Source organism: Arvicola amphibius, chromosome 2 (genome assembly GCF_903992535.2).
Source record: "Arvicola amphibius chromosome 2, mArvAmp1.2, whole genome shotgun sequence".
Lineage (NCBI taxonomy): Eukaryota > Metazoa > Chordata > Mammalia > Rodentia > Cricetidae > Arvicola > Arvicola amphibius.
In genome coordinates, this window is record NC_052048.2 from 189,086,962 (window position 1) to 189,106,100 (window position 19,139).

Genomic DNA, 19,139 nt, shown 5'->3' on the forward strand with positions numbered 1-19,139 from the left:
GTCTTCCCACAGACTCAACTGTCCTTTCCCCTTCTACTTCCCCCACTTCTTATCTTTCTTCCCTCCCTCTTCCCTTCATCTCTCCTTTCCTTTTTAACTTCCGCTCTTCCTTCTTGACATTTCCCCCTCCTTCATTTCTTCCATGAAACATCAGTAGATACATCATAATTTTTAAAATGAGATGATTTTTGGGTTTTTTTAAATTTTTTTATTTTCCATTCAATTCTTTACACTTCCTTTGCTCCTCCCAATCCCCTCCCGCTCCCCCACGCCCCCTCCTCCCTCTCCTACCCTGTTTGAGAGAGGGCAGGGAACCCTGCCCTGTGGGAAGTCCAAGGCCTCCCCCCTACATCTAGGCCTAGGGAGCTGTGCATCCATATAGACTAGGGTCCCAAAAAGCCAGAACATGCCGTAAAAACAAGTCCCAGTGCCTTTATCAACGGCTTCTCAGTCAGCCCCCATTGTCAGCCACAATCAGAGAGTCCGGTTTGATCACATGCTCATTCAGACCCGGTCCAGCTGGACTTGGTGAGCTCCCATTAGAACAGGCACACTGCCTCAGTGGGTGGACCGACCCCTCGCGGTGCTGACTTCTTTGCTCGTCTTCTCCCAATGAGATGATTTTTGAAGTGAAGGTAGGGTACAGCAAGATGGTTCCAGTGGGCAAAGTCACTGAGATCTATCGTTAGAAACCTCACAGTGGGAACAAACCAAGTTGTCTTCTCACCTATGCATGCTATAGCACCTGAAAGCACACATCTCACACACAGTTGGGGAATAAGCTTAACTAATGTTTAACATTCCAAAGTAGACAGTAATGAAAGAGAGCACTGAGCAAGGCAGACTCAAGCTTCAGTTAGGGACTTCGGGACACCTGAACAAGCTATTTCTACCCATGCCCTTTCTTGGCTGGATGATTTGTGCCCCAGAGTTAAGAACAGAAGCACTGCTTTCATTCCAACAGCCGTGGTGCACCTGCTTTGGCACTTTAAGGGTCCGTTGCTATTTCTGAACTAGAATCAGGTTAGTCCTACTTAACTCTCTTTGCTCCCCCTAAAAACCTCATCTAACTTCACTTTTCATGTAAGAACTGTTACTAGAATGGTGTTGTTAATAATAATAGTAACTATGAATAAGGTCATTTTAAAATTCTTAAACTCACATACATATATATCACATATAATAAAAACCACAGGCAAGTTGGTTTTAGTCTAATGATTGCCATATATTATTTTAGCTTCTGTTGGTAAATTCCCCTACTGTATCCCTCGGTCGCAGTAGGACAGGATGAGGTTGGGGAGAAAGGATTTACTTATAAGGGGACAATATTGGGCTTGTATCCTATTGGTGTCCTCAAGAAACCCACAAAAATTTTCTGTTTATAGCTTGAGAGTCTAAGCAAGCCATCTCTTTATGCATTGAGAAGCATTTGGAGGCTCGGTTCTGAGCTACAGGATTCAGGCTGTTCGCCTTCCCTTCAGTAGCCATATGCCCCAGCATTTCCTGCCAGCATAGATTTAAATACTGTCTCCTTGTTCTTCCTTCCTGAGCGGGCTGGTAGTCATTAGTCCAGGCTTCTCATTCTTCTCCCACTCCTTCTTCCTTCCTCTTACCTCTTTTCTCAAATAACTAAATAACAGAAACATACCCAGTATTTCTGGAGAAATAGGAAAAGCCAGGAGCTTCCAAGCTCCCAACAACCTGCCACTCTGTAAGAAGAAACGTTCCATTCTGTGTCTGGTTCAATAGAACTTTGAAATCCCCTTGCCTCCAAAATAGCACACTTCAGGTTTATGGTAGTACCCGGATTCTAGGGGGCATTATGGAGAGTAACTTTCTCTACACCATTGCGTAGCATTCTCTCTTCAAGAGTGCCTCGCTCCAACCGTGAGCAACCAATCTGGTAGAGCCTATAGCTCTCAGACAGGTCGGGAATTTAGACAGCATGATTTTCAGGGTAGAAAAATTTAGTCCCGTTTTAATTTTTTTAATTAAAAAATTAACTGAATGTTCTTTGCTGCTAGACCAGACCCATAGAACTCCATTCTACTCCAGCAATAATAAAGACTGGAGTGGAGTTTGCTTCTTCCTATTCTCCTTGCTCAAATACACCAGTCCCTCTGAGGATACAGGATACAGAAAGAAAGAAAACCCTCATGGACACACATAACTATAGCATGGCTATTCAATACTGACTGTGGTAGAGGAAAGAATGTCCCCAAAGATGACAAACTGCTAATTTGTGCCACATGTGACTCTGTCCACAAACCCGGTGAAAGGAAATTTGCAGATGTGATCAAACAGAGAACTGTGCAATGATAAAACGACCCTTGATCATGGAGGTATCCTAAGATTACCCAAAGTATTTTATAAAGTGGGGAGAGGCAGAAGGATCAGCATCCGAAAGGAGGTGTGACAATACAGTCAAAGGCCAGAGTGGTGCCCCTGCTGGCTGAGAGCCAAACTAAGGAGTGCAGGCAGCCTGGGGAAGCCAGGAAGGGCCAGCAAAGGGATTCTCTGGAGAGATCTCCAAGAGAACACAGTCCTGCCAGCAGCCTGACTTCCAAACGATCTGATATAATAAATTAGCAATGCTTTATTCTGCCAAGCTCTCTGTTACTTTATTATAACTGCCAAGGCAAACTAATGCACTTACTCCCTTGTGTGATACTTGATGGATTTTCCAGACCCCCAGCAACACTTTTGATTGAGCAGCTTTCTCCAAAACAGAATTCCTCGAGCATGAGCACTGTTTGACACCCCCAAGGGGGCATTTCTGATGTATGAGGACATCCAAGGAAATCATGACTTGGGAAATGCTTAAAGCATCAAGTGGACACACACCAAGCTACTGCTGAACACCCTGCAATACACTGGAAGCCCCAGAGCAAAGAACTGTCTGGACCAAGACTCTAGGGCTGCCAAGATTGAAAAACCTTTACTAAAGCAAGAAATAAACCTCTTTGGCCTCTTGTAAATCTCCATCCTCTTCAGCACGCTGCTCCATTAGAGTCTGTCCAAAAAAACAACCTGAACTTAGTTTAAGCTTTAGCTCAGTTGGTAGAGTGTTTGGCTGATATGAATGGAGAAGCCCTTGATTCAGTCTCCAGCACCATGTAAAACTGGGCATGGTGGAACACATGTGTCATGCCAGAATTTAGGGCGTAGAAACATCATGAGATCAGAAATTCAAAATGAGCTGAACCTCATTAATTTCTACAGTGGGTACTTGGAGAATAAAGCATTATCTACACATTCCAGAACAGTCCAAGTTCAGAAAACCTTCTCTCTCTCTCTCTCTCTCTCTCTCTCTCTCTCTCTCTCTCTCTCTCTCTCTCTCTCTCTCTCTCTCTCTCTCTCTCTCTCTCTCTCTCTCTCTCTCTCCTTCTCCTCTCTCCCTCCCTCCCTCTTTTTTCTAGAGGGTTATATGAAAATTAGATTCTTTTGGGGGATGAAAAAAGAATGGTTTGGTGTTTAAGAACATTTGTTGCACTTACAGAGGACCAGAGTTCTGTTCCCAGTACCCATGTCATTAGGTGGCTCCCAATTGCTTGTAACTCCAACCCTCTTCTATCTTCCATTGGTACTAGCATGCATGCACACACAGACACAAACACACATACACACACACACACACACACACACACACACATACACACACACATAAAATAAATATTTTTTAAGACTATGATTCTCTAGTTCAGAATTTGGAGTTCTAGATGTCACTGTGTTACTGTACTTTGAGGACATGCTATGGTATGAAATACTTGCAATTTAGAAAGTACTGCTCATCACAAGCAATAATTAGTGTGCTGACAGAGATGCTACCAGCTGATCGGCACAGTGCCAGGCACACATGTGTCAAAGTGTCACACTCATTCTGCCCCCTATGTTGACCCAGGCATCTGAGGACCTCTTCCTTCAAGATTCACCAGACTAGTAAAACATCAACCTCTATATGGATATCACCCTCAAAAACAAAGCAGTGCTCCTCAAACAGGGCACTTGGTTTCCCCCCCCCCCCTGGATATTTGGCAGTGTCTAAAAACATTTTGACTTTTTATAATTTGCACGTGAGAAGTTATCTCCATGAGATCTGGTAAAGGAGACAGTCAAAATTTTAAAAAGAAATAGATTCCATTCCCATAAGAGAAAAAGGAGAGGTTCAGAAAGTCACGAAGCTATTGAAAAAATAGCATTAAAGTGTGAAGGAAAAATAATGGGTGACGTACTAATAAGAAGTGAGCCAAACAGAACTGTAGGCATGAGGCTCCTTGCAGACCAGAAACTGCATTTGGAAAGTATGTGAGAAGTTAGACCTTCCCTCAGGACAAGCTCTCACAAGCCTCAAGTCCAGTGTTGGGTTTGTGGAGAGAGCGATTCCTCCAGGACATGGGCTAGAGGTGACTAAGAATCAGAAGAGTTGTCTTTATGATCCCAAGGGCAGCAGCCAGGCCCCATCTTAAGAGAGAACCTATTGTTGGCTAGAAGTAGCATTCTACACCAATAATTGCAGCACTTGGGAGGTAGAGATAGGAGAAGCAGGAGTTCAAGGTCATCCTTGGCTCTATAATAAATTTAAGGTTATCCTGGGCTATGTAAGTAAGATACTCAAGAGGGAGAGGGTATCCTGCTGTCAAGAACTAAACTACCGCAGGGCTTTAAAACAAAGGAAAAATATAGATCAGGGCTCCTCAATTTAACCTGCTACAGCTCCCAGAAGGTCCATGAAGGCGACTCTGGAGAGTAGAAGGACAAGGGGATGAGTCAAACTGCAGATGGCAGGAAGCTTGTCTCAGGCAGGGAACTGTATAGAGACAGATAGGCCCATAGTCTGTGTCTAGGAGCAGCTCTCATTATCTGAGGATGGCTTGGAGTTTGATAGCTGTTAGCCTGAGAAGAAGAAGTGAAGCCACCCCTAAAGCCACACCCATGTGTCATTCACAGCTACAGACCCTGGGAACTCTGAAATCATAGTTGATATTCATGGCTGCATCTATATGCAATGTGATTAATACTCAGAGTGTCTTGAGAAGCACAGACGGGTCCTCCACCTGTGCAGATCTCATTTCACACAAGGAAAACATATTTGGGAGGTAGTCCAGGCTGGAATGTTAGTAGGCTTGGAAGAGGAGAGAACCTGCCCAGACCACAGACTGCAGCTCCAAGTGCTGCCAACAGAGGCTCCTGGAACACAAGAAAGGGAGGTGCCAAGGGGGAGATAACTGACCCACATGGGACATGTGTGCCAGCCTCAGCCATGAGGAATCCATGAGCTCAGTTCATCAGTCCACACGTATAACTGATACTGTCCATTTTCTGCAGATCCGGGAAGAAAACACTCGGACGTGCCATCCTTTGCTTTCTGACTTCTGTGCTTCCTTTTCTCCTTTATCCTGAACTTCAGCATCATTTTCATTGCATTGTCTTGGGGAAATGCTGTGCTTCCACTTCCTTATCTGCTATATAGTGCTTCGATACTGTTTATATCTTCATTTTCACTGCTCTTTCTGTGCTGGCTTTCTTATCGCTTCTTCATCTCCTTTTATTTTCTCTATGTATCTTTTTGAAGTACACTTTTATAATATTTTTATTTCTTTTGATGTAACTTTCTAAAACTGCTTTTGAACTTGCTCATTATTGGAATTTCTTTCTGGTTTCTTGAGTTTTTTTTTTCCTCCCTAGATCATAGTAATTAATCTCCACTCCTTTTAACCTTTGCTATTTTTTCCTTAACTTTGTTCTCTATTTCTCCCCCACTTTTCTTCCTTCCTTCATCTCATTCATAAAAAAATTATAACTCTGTAGCACACTCTACAGCAGTGTTTACATTTTCTATTTTTGGATTAGTGATGCTAGGGGACTTTAAGCCACCTTAAGTTTATCCCTGTACAATTTGATGTGGGGCTATCAGAGTAGTTCATTTTTCTCCTCCCTGAACTGTCCTGGGATTAAGTCCTCAGGAGTTGCTTCCTCAGTAAGAAGAGTCACAATAAATGGAAACAAGACACAACACAGTAGGAAACCCAGTCACAACACAGAAACTCTAGGAACATGGAAAAGAAAGACTGCATGACTGCTATAACTAATAGCTCCTGAACTGCTGAACTCTGGCATGTTGAAATAAGTAAATTCCTACATGAATGGTTCAGAATTTCCTGTTTAAAACAATGGATGACTTTAAACAGGAGGCTTATTGTAAGGTGAGTCCACCAGAAAACACTACACTGAGACTCTTAAAGCCAAGAAGAAAATATTGCCAGTCAGAGGATGCAAGGGGAACTTGCCCAAATCATGCAGCCTCAAGCCTTATATCCCTTTGTCTTTTATGCACAGAAACCAGATCCTAGTTGTCATACTTCAGTTAGCAAGAAGCAGAACTACAGAACTCAGAAGCCAAAAAGCAAGGTTAGTACATCTAGAGACTTTCTTGGAACTATGGACTGGGTCTTTGGTGGATTAGGTCTTTGTTTCTGTTTTGGCAAATGTTGGTACCTTTGTAATGGATTTTAAGGTCAGAATGGTGCCTCTAACATGTCATCAGTTGAGCTCAGACCTGGGGGCCCGCTATAAAATAAATTCAATTCAGGATCCAGAACTGGCAAATATAGAGGGAAATCTCATCAAAATGGATGAGAAAATTAACAATAACCATGAAAATATCAGCAACATGGAAGGAAAACAGCTACAAGTAAGTTAGAATTTTGGGGAAAAAAAGACTGAAAATGAAAAACTCAGCAAATCAAAAAGCAAACTGAAAATACTCACAAGTAGACTTGTGAGAGCATAGGGATGGAGGGCTGGGTGGTTAAACACCATATTCACACATAAAGAAAGAAAACAAAGAAGCAGAAGAGCTCTGGGATATGGTCAAAGGACAAAGCAAATGATAATGGGAAAGGGAACTTCTTCAATGAAATTATACAAGAAAAATTTCCAATTCTGAGGAAAGAAAAGACACCCCAACAAGTAGGTGTCAAAAATCCCAAATAAGCATAAACAGAGAAGAATTTCTCCCTCCAAGAAATGGTAAAGACAAGCATGCTATGTTAAGCAAAATTCTCTAGAGGAACAGAACTTATAGAATGGATCTGGGGGTGGGGTGGATATTATAATTGCTTACAGGCTGTGGTCCAATTAGTCCAACAATGACTATCTACCACAAGAAAGCCCAAGAATCCAGTAGTTGTTCACTCTATGGGGCTGGATGTCTCAATTGATCTTTAGTATATCCTGGAATACCAAAGAAGTATACTCTAATACCAGTTGAGGAATGAGCTTGCCATCTAGAGAGAGGACAAACATGCAAAGAGCAAATGCTTCCTTCTTCCATGTCCTTTATTTGGACTGCCAGAAGAAGGTGTGGCCCAAATTGTAGGTGGACTTCCCACCTCAAAAGATGTGGATTAAAAGTGGATCGTCACACTTCAAATGTCCAGCTGTAGTCAAATGGACAACCTAAATGGCCACTACAGTGCCCTACCAAGATCCAATGGATGATTGCTATTCCAAGTTCACACAGATGGATCACAAAACAAAACCAGAAGTTGTAACTCTGGAAAAGGGACAGAAAGAGAGAAAGAGGGAAATATTAGGATTGCTAATAGATAAGAGAGGGTGGGAGAGAACGTAATCAGGATGCCTCATATACACATAATAATAAATAAAAGAAAATATAATAATACAAATATATAATAAAAAGAAAAGGAAGAGATAGAAAGCAAATAAGAGTATAATGTCAGGAGAAAATGACTCCTCCCTTGCAAAGGCAGACAGACACAAGGAATAACCATACAATTGTCATCAGTAACCCCAAAAGCCGAGAAAAATGAAAGGGTATGTTTTATTTCAAGCCCAGAAAGCAAATAATCTAGATCTATATCTCTCCCGTTTCAAATCAATTTGAAATGACCTTAATGGAAGACCTGGAGCTTTGAAACTTCTCTAGGAAAAGACAGAGAAACTATTTCAAGACACAACTTAGGCCTGAATGATGACTTTCTAGAAAGAACTCTGGTAGCTCAAGAAACAATTCCAAAAAAATGCCAAATGAAATTAAAAGGCTCAGCAAAGGAAACGATCGTTAACGTGAAGACACAGCTACAAGATGGGAGAAAATCTTTGCCAACTAATCATAAAATAGGGAATTGTTATCTAGAATATAGGGTAAAAAAACTGTGAAAGCAAATCACCAACAATCATGCAGCCTATAAATGAGCTAATAAAATGAACAGACAATTCTCGCATAAAGAAATAAAAATGGTCAATAACTATTTCGGAAAGTGTTCAACTTTTTTTCAATCAAGGAAATGTAAATTAGTACTGCTCTGATACTGATGCTCACACAATTCAGAATGCCTATCAATAAGAAAAAATGATAACAAGTACTGTTGGGTATGTGAAGAATAAAGAACCATTTAAACTGTTGATGGGGACATAAACTCTCCAGTCACTACAGACATTAGTACAGAATTTCTCCAGAATCTAAAGACAGGCTCTTCCCATATTACCCAACCATTATACCAACATATACCAAAAGACTCTTAAGTCAGTTCATCACAGAGTTTCTTACACATCCATGTTTATTGTTTCGGTATTTACTGTAAGTGGGAAAAGGACACAGCCTAAAGGACATGTCCATCAGCAGGTAGGGTGGATTTAAAAAAATGTGGTACACATACACAGAAAATTTTTTTCAGCTATAAAGGTAAAGAAATCATGGCATTTGTAGAAAAATGGATGGAACTAGAAATCACTTTGAGATAACTAAATCAGAGCAGCAAAGGCAAATGTTACATATGTGGTGCCATGCTGTCAAATGCCTTCTAAATATGTTTACATTCATAGGCTTGTACTGCTCTCTGCCTTGGTTAAAGAAGGTTCTCTTTGCTGTGAGCAATGGCTAATGTAAAGATTCACAATTGGTCAGAGTATAGAGTGTAGGTAAGTGTGGAGCGCTCAGCCACAAATGTGAATCTGTGCCTGTGTCAACACACACACACACACACACACACACACACACACGCCATGGATCCACGGACCACTATGGAAGAGGAGGCAGAAGTATAAGAGCCAGGGAGGATCAGAACAAAGCAGTGTCTTCTCTACATGACAGGATGACTGTGCTCATAAACCCACAGCAAGCAGATGTGCCTGCTTGCCCAAGAACTTCACAAGACCAAGGCAGTCAACAGTCCAGTATGGAGTGGGATGTGGCTCAGGAACCCTCACTCCTAACTGAGAAGATAAGGAAAGTTGACTACTTTGGGGAAAGAGAGTCAGATTTCTTAAGGGTGTCGCTCCTGTAGGTCAGCCATGCTCCAGTGGATGGCCCAACCAGAAGTAGAAAGCACAAACTGGAAGGCAATAGAATATTAAATTTTAAGAAAAAAAAGAGGACATAAAGTTGAGTAGGTAGGGAGGTGGTGGGTAGATCTGGGAGGAGTTAAAGGGAAGGGTTGGAAGTAAGTATGATCAAAACACACTGCATGACATCCTCAAAGGACTAATTTAAAAATTCAATTCCTTAAAGATTTAAAGAAATGTAAGTAAGAAGGACCTGGTTTGGAAGACAAAGGCTCTCAGGGGGAGCTGGAGAGAGATGCGAGAGGGAAATAGAAAATCCACCATGGATGGAGAGGGCTCCCCATATTTCTACCACCCCTACCTGAAATGGTACTGGAAGTTGATGGCAGCTGAGGGAGAGTGTGTCACTTTCCTTTCAGGGTCTGATCACTGGTTTGGTACCAAGGCCCCAGTGGGCAGTCTTACACACTGTGATATGTGATATGTGGGCATATCACAGCACCAACTGGACTCAGGGGATGACTAAAGAAAAATTTAAGCGGTGGCGTGAAATTGTCAGATAGCTCAGGGAGCCAGGGTTGGATATGATCAAGATACATTGGTTACAGCTGAGAAGTTTTCAAAGAATACATTTAAAATATCATAGACAGTGAAATGATGTGTATGTTGTTAATGTGCGAAGAGGCGTCTGTGTCTCTTTGTGTGAAGGTACTGAAATCAGAAATAAGGTTATGAGAGAGGAGGAAGAGGTCTTAAGAAGAGAGGGAGAGGCAATACATGGGATAGAAAGCAGAATGGGGAGAGCGAATAGGAATAGAACCAGCAAGAGCAGCTCGGAGAGGAGGCCATCTGGGAAAGGGGGACAAATCAGAACATAGTGAGACAACATGTGTGTCTGTAGCTGCCATAAGGAAACTCTTTACCCTGTGTGCTTACTTAAAAATTAGTAACAAGTAACAGAAATATTGCAGAAACTGGTCAGACACAGGAGAAAGGTAGTGGGTACTGGCACTTAAAACTTAGGGGTTCCACTTAAAGGAAGAGGACATAAAAAGTCCTTTGGGAGCCTATTATCTCAGGACCAAACTTAAAAAGAAAAATTAAGCGGAGGGACAGTAGACCACGTGTAATGATAAAAGCTAGAGGGGTACTGAAGGTAAGAGCTCACCCAGGAATGGGAGCAGTGGAAGGGGGGAGGAGACAGGAGCGGATGACCTAACCAAAACTAAGGATGTGTTAAAAGGGCCTTGTAAAGACCCACTGGTTAGCATCTCCTCTTATCGCAGAATCCCTTCGAAGAGTCTTCTCAGTTTGGAGGTGAGAGACAACCATAAGGATCGTGTCTTTAATTACGTGTCTGCCCGTCATCGTGGATTCCACTCGGAGCTCAGCTGCAGCTCAAGGTCCCTGATTAGCAAACTGTTGCATACCTTCCCTGATGGATACTGGAGCTTTCCCTGTCGACTTTCAGGAAAACGTCGAGAGCCAACGTTTGCATTCATTGTATCTTACACAGAAATGTTCAGAACTGGAGTAGGAAGTACACACGCTGATGCATGTACCAGAGGAAGGACATACACGGAAGACGAGAGAGGAGGAAGTAGATCCAGGCTCCGGTGCTTTATTCAGTCTTTCTTCAATAAGTACCTAGTGTTGCCTTCTTGCCAAAACGTTTCTTCGCCACAAGTTTTTAAATAATGCCACCACCAGAAACCATTATGAAGTGGCCTTATCGTCTAAAGAAAGAACTCTGTATCTACTTTCTTCCTTTAACCCTTCACCCTGTTTTTCTTCTCTATTTTTTCTTTTTCAGAACCTGCTAAGTTCTTTCACAAAGTGGCCACTCCCACCATCAGTGGACAAGGGTTTCCGTTTAGTGTTATCGCTGCAAACACATTGTATCAACTTTTCATTTTACCAGCCTAAGTGGTATGGGATAATAACAATGTGGGGTAACAGCTCCTTATTTTATTATTGTTGTTAGTTGGTTTGTTTGGTTAGGTTTTTGTTTGTTTCTTTACTTCTTTGGGGTTGTTTGTTTTGTTTTGTGACAGGGTTTCTCTGTGTGTCCCTGGCTGTTCTGAAAATCACTCTGTAGTCCAGGCTGGCGCCAAATTCAGAGATTTATATGCCTCTACATCCCAAGTGCTGGGACTAAAGGTGTGTGTCACCAACACTCAGCCGTGTGAGTCGTTTGGTTGTTGTTTATGTTCATTTCTCAATTGGTAGGGAGACCTGACATTTTTTTCCACATAACATTTTTACTATTTCTCTGTTTTGGAAAAAAATCCAAATCCATTGCTAGTTTTTAGTTGAGTTTTTCTTATAACTCATTAGTAAAAGTTTTTATATAATATCTTTATATAAAAGCCTCTTGTATAAAAATGATATACAGTTTGCAAACATTTTCTTTCATTCTGCAGACTATTCTTTTATTTTCATGTGCGTTTTCATTGCCCTTTGAAGCAAAGAAGGCATGTTTTTAATACATTTAACTTATTTTTTTCTTAGATTATCTGTGTTTTAGGTCTTGCCCCTAAGAAACCATTGCCATTGCCATAACTCAAAGTTAAGACAATTTATACGTAAGCCTTCTTTTATGTTTAAGTCTTCAATCCATTTCTGTTAACTTTGCATGAAAGAGAACACTTGGCATGGGCATTTGGTTGTTCCACCAACATTTATATGAACACTATTCTTTCTCCCATGGCACAGCTGCCACACACTTGTACAAAATCAATACTTTGAAAGACATGAGTCGCCAACTGAAATTATATCATTTTTTTACCTATCATGTGTCTTTTCCAAACTCCCTCATTCTCCTCCCTCCCGCCCTGTGCCCATCCCCACACAAAGTAAGTATTTCTTTTCATGAAGACAGTTACATCTCACTTAATATTTATTACCAATGAAAATATGGGTACTTACTGCATATTCATATTAGGAAGGAGACTTGATTTCTGCTGAGAAATCAAAGTCATTTTGTACATGTACTCCTAAGTACAGATATCTACCTAAATGAGTTGCACAGCTAATTCCTGGATTAAATAAAAGGAACCGAATAAGGCAAGTACCTACCCATTAGTAAAGAAGCAGGAGAGAATTTGAATAAAAATCAAATATTAGTATTAAAACACCAGTCAAAACTCATTCTTTGATATTCCAAATATGAGCTCAATGGGTATATGGCCTTAGGTGACTTGTTGCTTAGTTTACTCGTCCTAAATGGAGAGCCCTAGGGTGACACCTGCTCTCACAAGCCGTTATTCTATTATTCTGATTCCTGTTTTATTTAGAAATAGACTCCGCAGTTGCCTGAAATTCACTTCAGATGCTAGAATTTTTGCTTGCAATTTACTTCTCAAAAATAAGTATAGCCATTCCGTTTAAAAAGATAATACTTGATGAAAAAATATATAATCCTGACCATGATAACAAAAAATAAGAAATCTCCCTGTAAAGGTTGGGTTGGTAAAACTCTTAGCCAACTGTCTAAAATAAAGAAGGGTTTCCTCCAGGCTCCCAGTAAGAAAGACAGAACGTGATTGCTCACCAGTGGATGATCTGAGGAACTGCTCCACTTCATTCATCAGCTCCATCTCGAGGTGGAAAGTGCTAAGTCTTACATAACTCCTTGAAGGTGCCAGACTCGCATTGACGGGGTCACTGAAGACTTCCGAACCTACAGAAACCAAAGACATAACGATCTATGGCTAGCATAAGAAAATTCAAACTAACTGCTTAGCGAATAACTACTTCAGCTTGCCAAACCCTGTTTAAGTGTGTGCATATGATGACTATCTTAAGTCCATTACTTGTACTTAAGCTAAATATATTTTTAACAGATCTCACAATGCATTACCTTTTGTTTTAAGCCCAGAATTTTTTTTACTTTCCTTTGATGCCCAAACTACATGTTAAAAATGTCACCTTGCAATACAAGCACAGAATTCAGCCTTGTTAGAAACCACTCACCATGGCAAATACGGAGTTTCACATATTTAGTGCTTTGTAGTTTAACAATGGTAAAGAACTGTTCCCAAAGCTATTTACTGGGCCTTAATTTTAAGCACATATTGGGAGGGGCTGCCTGGTCTCATTCTTAGCTGAGTAGTTATTGGTAGTTGATGATGGTTGCTAGAGGAAGGAGAGTCACTTTTCTTTTAGATTCCAGCTATTGATATATTGTCGATGTACTGGTAGATGGCTCTCACACCCATGCACATATGGGCAACAGTAACAGAACTCAAAGGAAAGTAAATGAATAAATCTGAAATTAGGAGGGAAAAGAGTTGGTGAGTGAAAGGTGGATCCAATCAAGATATGTACACATGTATAACAGTTTCAAAGAATAAATAAAAACATTATTTAAAAATTAATTTTTAAAATGGTAAGTATTTTCTTATTATTTTTCTTGCCACTGTGACAAAGTATCTGACAAGCCAACTTAAGAAAGACAAGCTTTCATTAAGCTTTGGCATGAGGGAAACAGCACACTGAAGCAAGAAAGGCCAGGCAGTGGGGACATGGGGTGACTGGTCACATTAGGTCCACAGTCAGGCAAATGTTGGTACTCAGTGACCTCTCTCCTCTTTGTTCATCCCAGAGTCTCCATCCATGGAATAGAGCTTCCCACAGTTAAGAGAGTTTTCCTGCCTCAGTCAAGCCAATCTAGAAACCCTCTTACAGACATGCTCAGATTTGGCTCCTAGGAAGTTCTAGATCTTGTCAAGTTGACGATTAGCCTTAGCAGATTGTAAGTGCTCAGCCTTCAAATGTCACTGCACTAAATCTTGCATCATCTATGACGCCTGGAGTTAGCTTCACTGCACAGGTACAATGATTTTGTGGCTCACCGAACCCCGGGAGAATGCCTCGGCAAATCTGAACTTAATAAACATGTGGAGAGAATAAACCAGGTTTCTTCATGCCGTTGATAACATTCTTAAGAACTAATACACCCCACACACACACACACGTACTTTTTAAAAAAGGAATAAGAAAATAAATGCCACTTGCATCTCCACATAGTGTCTTTTAACCACTGCGGTTGCCTTTGAGGGAAACATTCACAGGGTTTGTCTACTCAAAAGACCAATTGTAAGATAACAATCTCTTCTGCCCAGCATAAGCACATTTTCCAGTCAGATGATGTAAGTTTATTTCTTTCAACAGATCAACAGCAATCCTTTTGTTCTGATGTGACCAAGCCTCCTGCCCTGCGTGCAGTGAGTGAACTCTGTGCTATGTAACTGATTGTCAAGTCTGTGTCTCCAGCTTGGCCAGGAGATTTAGTACGAGTGGTGAGCAATGTCTGTGGCATCTTCCATTTTTAACTTCTAGCAAAAAGCAATGTCTGTTGAATAATGCAAATGAGCATATGCAAAGCCTGTGTCCTTACATAACTTGCCACACAAAACTCAAGTTTCGTTGCAAGTCCAGTATTAACTCCATACATCCCAGAAACCGGCGTCACACAGTCACGCAAATCTATATTCAATTGTTCGAAAGCTTCCTCTTTTCACAAAAGCTAATTTCTGAACTGCTTCCCGGTATCCAGTTACTTCAAAAATGTTTCCAGTCATAAAAATTCGCAACCCATGGTAAAGAAATAAAGCTAATTATTGCATTAACATATTTTAAAGATTCATGTGGATAATATGCAAAAGCAAAACATTTTACATAATTTATCTTTTGATTTCTCAGCCATATTTAAGTAGTGTGGCTATAGCAATGTCATTTAGCATGTTAGCAACAATGTTTCTGGTCACATATATATTTATGCATGTTAATACCTTTGTAGGATTTCCACTACATTCAATAGACACTTCCAAACTTGTTATCTGTGATGAATTTCATACTATGGGCAGATATTTCACTTAGATTTATAACTGCTTATTTTATAAACAACTGAGATAAAATCTTGCTGACATTTTGATTGTCTTTTCGCTTCATTAGATTTGGATAGCACATTATTTTTTCCATGTTACTGGTCTTTGTTCCTACGGTCACTTATTTCATAATGGCTTCCAGACTATTTTCTGCCATCACTTTCTTTGCCAAACAGGTACATAAAAATACTTACAAATGGACAAAGTGGAACATATGCCCCTCTAGGGTCAACTTTTCTTTCCCTTCTTTTTATAGAAATATATACCTAAGAATTATGCTGATTTCTAACACTATATTGTGAATATGACTCTACAAATCAAAAATCTTTGTATTGTAAAATAGTATAATGATTTCCTATACCTTAGCCCCTCAATCGTATTTCCTTATACCTGATAGAAGAATACATTTTTTTAAGTCTTACACAAAAATTCACTGTGTTATTTTCACAGTCAAAGCCTACAGAGTGTCACTGCTTCTGCTGTCTCAGAACTGGCTCTAGAGCCCACATGAGAAAATGAAGGTAAGTCTCCTTAAAGGGCGGTGGGTCTTAACATACCCGCCAACAACTCCACTGCCTTACAGTGTCTGGTTACTCTACAGAAGAAAGATTCAAAATCCATTAAGGTAGCATGGGGACGTGGATGTTTCTCATAAGTTCTTTGGGAGATTCAGACAATGCCACTGTTTAGACCTGAGGAAGATAGACGATCGGTCAAAAGAAAGCAGCCGATGACTAAAGCTAAATGCTAGTTAGAGGGCTCGTTAAAAGGCTTCAGCACCAGCTCTTCTGCAACCAGCCCTGATCCCAATGGCAAGCTTCTTCCTAAATCTATTTACAAAAAAAAAAAAAAGAAAGAAAAGGAAAGGAAAGTAAATCTATTTACATAAAAAGAAGGTTTATCAGCAGCAGACTAGAGTTTACAGCAAAGCCACCTGAAGAACTCAACACATGCTGCCACACAACACATGGATACCTGACATTCAGAAAGGTTACATAGTTAGATGGTGTTGGCCAAGGAAGCGACAACCCCAGGAAAGCATGCAGACAAGAGCAGCCAATGAAATAAAGAGACACACTCTCTTGCCTCCCATAGGAGCTGGGACTTGAAGAGGGAAAGATGGGTGTCTGAGAGCCCATCCCATGCCAGCCAATACAGACAGGCAGAGTTTTGTTTTGATTTTGTTTGTTGTTTGTTCGTTTTGATGGTTTAAGAAGAAATTTATTCTTTTTTTAGTTCTAGCTTCTATAGATCTCAAGTCACCATCACTGGGATGTGCTCTTTTCCTTGACTCTTATGATATCTGGGAGCTGCTGGCCTGCATTGGTTTGTGAACATATCTCTTCATTTTTTAAGAACAGAACCTCCAAGACTGCTCTCTCTCTCTCTCTCTCTCTCTCTCTCTCTCTCTCTCTCTCTCTCTCTCTCTCTCTCTCTCTCTCTCTCTCTCTCTACACCTGGCCTTCTCCTCTGTGGAGGAGTTCCACAGTTCCCTCTGTTTTGGAGGGAGAGGGGAGGGATACATTTAACTACATACAGAAACCATCTGGATAAACCAGGACAATCTTCTCATCTTAAAATCATTGATTTAATCTCATCTGCAAAGCCTTTGCCATATAAATTAATACCTGCAGGCTCGGAGGATTAAGATAGCGTTTGAGGGTTCTTTTTTTTTTTTCACTCTATCACAGTGACTTGGAGTCCTCATCCAATCTGGGAAATGACAATGTATCAGTAACAAGTTTCCTGAGCAAGAGTCTTTGAGCTGACAGTTTTTGGAACTGAGAATAAGCAGATGAAGGAAGTGGACATGGCAGGGAGAGTACTTGAGAAATCCGACATGCTGTAATGTCTATGTCACAATCTGGGCATAAAAGACTACTTTGTTTAAATACCCCTTACAAGCCTCACAGTAATATATGATTTCTGCTATAACAGCATTGGAAGGTGGGACCTTTAAGAGGTGAATGTGGTGTGGGATTAGAGAGATGTTCGTGGTTAAGAGCATGCGCCGCTCTCAGGCAGACAGAGTCGTAGCGACGACTAAGTAAGAGAAAGGGAGAAGATAAGATTTCAACCAAATATGAAAATAAACTGAACTGTTAATATATTTATTAGAAAATATAAAAACTGATCAATATATCATTGTGGGATTACAAGGAGGAAATCAACAGCACTCAGCTGAGTCCATGTTGAGTTAATCCCCTTATGTGAGTTGACACGACCCATGGGGTAATTATATTTTAGTGTTTTCTTGGTTATACCAGCCTTATTATACATGTCCTTACTGGACTTTCTCAGCACTTATCCTTTTCCTTCCCTTGCTGAGATGAAATCCACACTCCTTAGGTGTCAGATTCACGTGGCAGAGTAGAGGGGATGGAGTCTTCCTCACAGCCTTCCACTGACTTTAACTGAATGATTGACATTTGTCAGAACCACTTTTTAAGTCTCCCGGGTATGAGCACTTGCTACCTTTGGGATTCATCCGTTTCTTCAATGGATTTCCAACTCTTTCTGTGGGTGTTATGACGGTTTAGCAGTTTTCCTAAGGAACGTTTTTGCAGCCCTGTCTGCCTTTGACCCTCCCATGAAGTCTTAAGGAGGTGATCAGGGCACAGGTCTCTATCACAGAGCTCCTTCATTCTCTTCCTCCTCCTCTTGTTCTTTCCTCTCCAACCCAGGAAGACTTGGAAACTCCAGAACCACATGAGCCATGGCCACGGTCACATTGATAAACATGGGAAGCACCCAGGAGGCCTTAGAAATGCTGGAGGCGTGCATCATTACAGGATCAACTTCGACAAATATCATCCAAGGTACCTTGGGAAAGTTAGTATGGGGCATTGCTACTTAAAGAGGAACCAGAGCTTCTGCCTGACTGTCAACCTGGGTAAATTGTGGACAATGGTCAGTGAGCAGACATGGGTCAAGGCTGCAAAAAATACTACTGGAGTTGTTCCCATCATTGATGCTGTGTGATCAGTTCTGGGAAGGGAAAGTTCCCAAAGCAGCCTGTCATCATGAAAGCCAATTTTTTTCAGCAGAGTTGAAGATAAAGGGTGTTGGAAGTACCTGTGTCCTGGTGGCTTGAGGTCACCCAAGGAGGTTAATTAAATGCTAACATTTTCTACACACAAAAAAGACAATTTATATCTATGTGTTGATAGAAAGAAAAATAATTCCCCTAATTAAATATTCTTCCAAATCTGACAAAACATTTCAATCTAACAGCCATAGTTGTGGGATCTTCCCTGAAGTACAAATGCCTCCTAGGTTGGTCTATTATATACTATCATAATCGAATGCCACAAGTAGGGCAGTTTATTAAGATTAGAATATTTGTTGTTATTTGTTTGTTTGTTTTGACACAGGTTTCTCTGTGTAACCATGGCCATGCTGGAATTCTCTCTGTAGACCAGGTTAGCCCAAACCTGGAGATCCATCTGCCTCTACTTCCCAAATCCTGGAACTAAAGGCGTGACATTATGTTGACATTAGGATTTCTTTTTCTCTGAAGAATACCTTAATCATGTTGTGGTATACATCTTTTCCTAGTAGTATTTTTATACAAACAAGATCAAGTACCACAACATAATTTGGCTAGGTTTAATGTTTGCTTTGTCTGTTTGAGGCACAGTCTTGCTGTGTGTAACTCGATGTATCCTCAAACGTGTTATCCTCTGTATTCAGCATCTTAATAACAAGCAAATTCCACCATGTTCAACAATAAAACTCAGTCTTATAGTAATAAGCTTTTAACTTTTTTATTTTAAATCAAATTATTTTGGGGTTGTGAAAGTTTGTGATTTATCATTTTTCATATAATAGGACAAGCTCATAAGCAAACGGTAGCTGATACAAAATCTGGACAAGAAGTGGGCTATCTACTGTTCAACTGAAAAGCATATTCCTTGTTAAAAAAAAAAAAACAAGCAACCT

General features: G+C 40.6%; 1 pseudogene; it reads left to right on the forward strand.

The window, feature by feature from the left end:
- Positions 1–6,520: 6,520 nt before the first annotated feature.
- On the forward strand, positions 6,521–18,291 carry LOC119807370 (annotated as a pseudogene).
- The last annotated feature ends 848 nt before the right edge of the window (positions 18,292–19,139 follow it).